This window comes from Penaeus monodon, chromosome 27 (assembly GCF_015228065.2).
Source record: "Penaeus monodon isolate SGIC_2016 chromosome 27, NSTDA_Pmon_1, whole genome shotgun sequence".
NCBI classification, from domain to species: Eukaryota; Metazoa; Arthropoda; class Malacostraca; order Decapoda; family Penaeidae; genus Penaeus; species Penaeus monodon.
Window position 1 is genome coordinate 15,563,326 of NC_051412.1, and position 6,509 is coordinate 15,569,834.

Consider the following 6,509-nt stretch of genomic DNA (forward strand, 5'->3'; position numbering starts at 1 on the left):
TTCACCCTTTATAAACACGTCTTACCCCGCGTGAGTCACAAAATGCGCATGAGAAATCGTGTGCCTTTTTTCTGGCCAAGTGCTTGTGTTGATGTTTTCTCTTCGACTGGGTTACTTTATATGAAACTGATAGATGTTCAGGTACCAGTTTTTTCTGCAGCTTAAACAGTCAAGGAAGCCCGAATCAAGCATTAGCGACGTAGAAAGCACCATCCTCTTTTCATCATTTATTTCCAAATTTCGCCGAATGCTTTTCTCAACCATTACCTCTGCAGTTGATATTTATAAATCATTATCCATTGTTCCAGTGATAATTCAGACTTATTTCACCGTTACTGAAAAAAAAACTGCTTCTACTTCACAAACACCGTCAGCTACACCTCACCACTCATTAATTTCTCTTTCTGGTACCTCCCTCTCCCTCGCTTTACTCATCACCTCACCATCTCTGTACCTCACTACTCTGCCAATCTTACCTGACTCACTCCTACCTCGTCACCACACGACCGCAACCACTACAGTTACAGCTCGCTTCCTATTTGCACGCAAGGAGGCTTTGTTTGTATGTGCATGTATACGATGCCTGTTTTGAATATACGTATACATGCATATAGAAGACTTGCTTGTATTGTACGAGGGCTAGAAGGTGGGGGTTCCCCATGTTTGTGAGGTAATGCGCAGTCGGAATATAGAGAGGCCTACGTATTTTCTGTTTCGAGAGCGCAGGTCATGACTTTTTTTGTCTTAAAGAAAATTGTAGCGAAACATGCATTATTCTGTGTGACCAGATGATTAAAGTATTTTTTCATATTGGATTTCCCCACGTCTGTTGGAAGTCCACACAAAATGGAATCTTCCAGACAGCTGACACCCAACGTCAGCTATCGTTACATCCCAAATATATCAGTAAAATACATCTCTAGAACAAGGTGGATGGTCTTGGCGTGGTCTTCCCATGGGATATGAAGGAGAAAATGTGAATTGTGACTTCCGCATGTTGCGCCAAGGTTTGGTGACGTGTGCGTACGGGGATCAAGTGAACCAGTGCACACACACTTTTGCCTTTCTGGAGGGGAACGTTAAATGAATTTTCGTGTCTTACTGATTTTGTAGAGAAAAGTGTGTAGCTGTGTCGGTTATGTGTATGGATAATGAGTGCTGTGACGTTATTGATCAAAACATAGACAGCGAAGATATGCTATGTCGTTAAGTGATGATACATTTGATGGTGGCGATTACCCGGTATAGTGACAGTTATATTGTAGAAAAAATAAGAATTGATATCCCGCAAACATGAATGGTTTGGCAGATACGGTGAATAAACAGAACGTTTAAACTACTTCCTCTTCTGGAAACACACAATCGAGGAGCAGAATCGACGTTGGGATTTTTGGAAATAGTGGAGCTGCAGTGATGTGAAAATCCCACTAGGTTTCGAGTACGTAAAAAGTGTTTCAGGTGCACTAAGCTTTATAACGGTAAAACTGTGAGCTCGAATTCCCAGAGTTTACCATGAAAAAGGAATTATTACTTTGGGGAAAAAATCGTTATATGTTACACATAGGAAATTCACACAATCTGTGCAGATGCAAACATTTTTGTTTACATTTTAATCGTATAATACGAATATTTTCCATTAACAGATTCGTAAACCTACGAATACAACTTTAGGGAGAAAGTATAATGACCACCAGAAAGTGTTGGAAGTGAGAGCTGCAGAAATGTCAACCCGTATCTAAAATTGACCTGACTGGTCCACTCCACTTACCTATGCCAAGTTTAGGAGCTGCAATTACACTTTTACAGAGGGATTTTGCCTATGGTTAATTATTTAAATGTAGTTATTTAACTGCACCCAAGAATCAGGAAAAAAGTATTAATACGAGGTCCTTGCTTATAAATTGATTGGATATCCTTACCTATATAAATAACCATATATTTTTTTACGTTACATACGTAAATTAAAGTTCATGGTTTTCCCCTTGTTTCTTTGCCATGTTTCCGAATAAGTGTACTATTAATATGTCAATGTCATCACCCTGAGAATTTGCACTTATTGCCTGGTTGATGTGTCTCCACAAGATTAAATAGGTTATTGATAATATAGTCAATGTATTGCACAGCGAAACATTAAATAAAGACAACTATTATTTACCTTTTTTCTAAATATATGTATGAATATCTATAGCCCACATATATTAAAGTTTTGATTACATAATGAGCATTGATGAAGATGCACTAAAAGTGACAATATTTGTTATTAGTGGTGATATTATCAACATACCATTATTTCTATTACTTTGTCGTTAATGCTTACATAACTCCACTCCGAGTCAATACATGTATATAACGCCGTTGGAGAAACCATTTTTGGTAATACTCGTAAAATGATGTTCATATATCTTTTATTTGCATTGCGCCATGGGTTCTCCCCATAAAAAAAAACACAAAAGAATTAGCTTACGTCTCAAGAAAAATGCCGATTTTCATATCACTGGCGAAGGACTATGTATATCCCTGGAACCAAACCACCATCATAGAACGCTTCAGTACTAGGCGGCAGCTTATTCCCAGAAAGTATACATATCGCATGCCCGGGTACTTTGCAGTATGCTGGGAATTATGGAGGGTATATAATCTGCTTTTTTATGGTGCAGTTGGAGTGCTAGAGGCTACGAGGCAGGGCGCGAGCGGTTCTGCGCATGTGTTAGACCTTCTTAGCAAGAGGGCGTGCGGCAGCGTACCATGTTCCTATACCGATAACGATGGTGATAACAGTAATGAGGGTTGTTAATGTAAACATTGCCATTGCTTTTGATATCTACGCTTTTTTTGCCACGTTAATTTGAGATGTGATGGTTAACTTTTAACATGCCCGTAATTATGTTGACTATCATTATTAAAGAAAAATTGACAAGGAACAATAGCAATATCTATTACATGATGATAAGTATATGTATTACTAATATAATGAAAACTGGCGATAACAATATTTATAAAAATAAAGCATTCATTTACTATCATAAGTAATTTAGACCATATACAAATAATTTGTCTAGCAGCTAAATTGCAATACAAATTAAACCTAAAATCGTAACCGAAATGCCTATTATAAATTTATGTGCCCAGTTTATATAGGAAACAAGTATAAATATTACAAATATTGGCTATCCACGTTGATACACGGGGTAACAAAGGAATGCGGTTTCATAATGGTATTTTCCTGAATTATATGCCTTAGGCTTACAGACGTTATTGCGTGTTCGTACGATACTTTCCGCGAGTTTGATATCCGTTAAAGATAATGTTGTAGAGATATATTTACTCAATATGCTTTGAATATCCCATCGAGATATGTTGCTCATGAAGTAATTCAGCTCTCTTTACATGTTTTTTCGCGCCGGGTTCATTATTTATTACCCCCGCAACCATTTCAGTTCAGGATTTAAAGGAGATAATATTACGGGTTAACAGTCTGGATTTGCCAAAGACTTCAGGTTGTCCTATATATACACACTCAATCGCCGGCATGTGGCGGGTTAGACAAAGCCGTTTTTATCATTCATGGCTTCGATTACGCTCTTGTTGTACAGAATATTTAGTAATTTATTGTAGCAATATGTTGCCAGTTAACAGAGGCGCAACAACAGTTCGTTTTAAATGTTTTAATAGTAGAAGCGAGTTACGCCCACCCACTGATAACTCTAACGTTTAAACAAAGACTCTTTTTCAGCTTTGAGTTGCGGTTCACTAGCTTGCATTCCGGCATTAGAATCGAGAGAATGTAAATGTTTTTAACAGGGGATCTTTTTGTTGCTAAACAATTGCCGTAAGGTTCCGGCAATATTGAATTTTCGTTCGTTAAGGTTTGTAAAATGTAAATGAAAGGGCGGTGCTTAGTGCGTGTAAAACCGCATTCTATATTATATGTTGACAGTAGACAATGTTATAAACATATTCCTTGAATTTACACCTTACTAGGTATGACCCATAGCTTTGTGTCCAAATTAATCAATTTAATTGCAAGGATCCAATATTTTTCCGCTTTATCAAGTAGTGCGGTCATCTACCTTACGTCATTGACAAATATGAAAGACTGAAAAATATGAACGACTTTCTTTATCCTCGAATCAATCATGGGTCATACGTATTTAATGTTACATAAATAGGTTGTTATCTTGGTACAGGGAAATAAATGCAGGCACCAAACAGGGTTTTAAACATAGGAGTGCAGGCGGAGTGATACTGCGTACTGCGGCTCTTTAGTCACAGGAGTACCAACCTGCGATGGATTTTCAATTCATATATCGAGATTAAGGTTTGCGTGAATTTTCTTATATTTGAGATGGATACATGGTTATTTGATCTTTATTTATTAGGCACTGTATTAATACACAATGCGTCATTCAAGTTTATACTCTTTTTTTACCTGGAGACAGGTGAAGCTTTGTGAACAGGTGAATTCACACACAGCCCTTCTATATACAGTCATCCTCCAGATAAATGTTATAAAGTGAAAGAAAAATGAAATTCGGTATGTAGAGCTTCAGCATGTGAGATTCCAGTACAAAAAAACATGAAACTCTCTCTTTAAGAATAACCCTCCCGTCCCCCGCGAAGTTGGCAGCCCTGCTAGACCCTGTAGTCAGCCATGATGCTTCTGCAGATTCACTTTCCTCGCTGAAGGAAATGTAAAATCGTGAAAATTCTCAAACCTATGACAACTATGGATGTATAACAGTGCATGGACGGGGATCATAACTACACGGCAAAGGTCACATACATCTCAAGAGGATCCAGGAGGAGTGGTAAGAGCAAGAGAAGTGAACAAAAACGTCTCCGGGAAAGTCTCCTGACGAAACACAGACGGAGAGTTTGTTGCTCCCTGAGATGGCCTTGGCCTTTGCTCGCTTTTTGGCCATTTGGCAGGACCGGTGGGCTTAATTTACTCATCCCCGGTGTCACCCGAGCCAATGGAACAGGTGCAGTTGCGACCGTGATAGTTCTATGGGCTAATTGAGCAAGTTGTGCGTCATTTATCCGTGCTGGAGATCAGCTGATGGGAGAAAACGGCTCGGAAGGCAGTGTCGCTACAGCTGGATGGATTTAAAGATTTTTTCGGCGTTCGCTGCCGCTTCCCTGCTCTCTCGGGTGATTCTCCTCACGGAAAAAATCGGTCAAGTCTTGTGTTTTAGGAAAGTATTCGCGGTCGGAGGTAATTTTCTTTTTATATACTTCCTCCCGACTCTCCCATCGCGAAAGACCAGTTCCTTGACGTGGAGCTTCGGTTTTCGTTACAGTTTGGTGTCTGCTTTAAAAAAAGAACTTGTAATTGCGGTAATTTGAATATTACGTGAATGGAAGTTTGTTCGGCAAAAAGTGTAATACCTTTTTAAGTGTAGCTGAGAAAAAAAATCTGAGGTATTAAGATATTATTCTTCGGAAATGTGAAGTTTAAAGGCAGTGGCTCAATCTCTCCTTGGAATATTAAAAGGGAATGCAGTACTTGGTTTTGAGTGAGAAGATTTAGCAAGAAAGAGGTAGGAATAGTGTACAAACAAAGAAAACTTTAAAGGGACTATTCGAAGTGATAATTTTACAGCATCATATTTTAACTGAAACTTAGTACAATAAGATTAAATCCAGCATAGATTTATTTGAGCATAACTCAGCAGTAAATAAGCCATGGGCAAAGTCTACAATTGTTTTCATTTGTTGGCCGATAGAAATAGTCAACTTAAAATGGATTCTGGATATAAGAGAAAAGTATATTATCAATTCAGAAATCTGGACTTTTGAACTAAAATGCCAGAAAAAGGTCCGAGTGGATTTAGATTTAAACTTTTCGTGTTGAGTGGGGGTCGAGCAGATGATTTTCTTTTGTCCGGAGAAATAATCTGAGTTTGCCGTGATAAGCTTGTCATTTTGTGGGAATTCCTTTGTATTTGTGAATTTGCAAATTTGTTTCTGTGAAGCCTTGAGTGTTTTGCCAATAGAGCTGATAAATGACATGTTAAAGCAATTGATTTGCTTATTGACCATCAGTTCAGATTTAGTCAGTGATATTTGTAGCCATTCCAGTCGTTGGTTTCCAAGTGAACAATTCAGTGTTTTAGAGGTTGTGATAAAGTGGGGAACAGAGAGATAGTCTCCTCAAAGGAGTAGCCGTAGGATGTGCTTTCCCAGTTATAGTGGGTGGTAATTGTGCTTAGTCCATAATTCTTCCTTTTAATGAAAATTGCTCCTCATATGATTGACCACAAATTCCTGTAAGGCAAAGGACTTTGTAATAATAGCACCCTTGACTTTGTGTGTTGGTGTAAGTGGATCAGTTTGCATAGTCAGTTATTTTCAGAGTGCTTTTCTTATGATTTTCATATCCAGGAAAGGAAGATGTTTTATTTATAGGTGTTTGTTTTATTAAGTACTTGTGCAGTTGTACACATTGAAAGAATCAGTGAAAGTATACAAAAAGACTGTTCCGACTAGGAAGTAGTCATGAACGTAAG

The 6,509-nt window shown here is 38.1% G+C and overlaps 1 protein-coding gene across 1 annotated transcript in view; it reads left to right on the forward strand.

Moving 5' to 3' along the window:
- Positions 1–4,634: 4,634 nt before the first annotated feature.
- LOC119590618 (histone-lysine N-methyltransferase Suv4-20-like) overlaps positions 4,635–6,509 on the forward strand; it is a 23,977-nt gene continuing 22,102 nt past the window's right edge. Inside the window, exon 1 of the mRNA XM_037939296.1 lies at positions 4,635–4,808. The gene's annotated coding sequence lies outside the window, so the exon portion shown is untranslated. The remainder of the gene's footprint in view (positions 4,809–6,509) is intronic.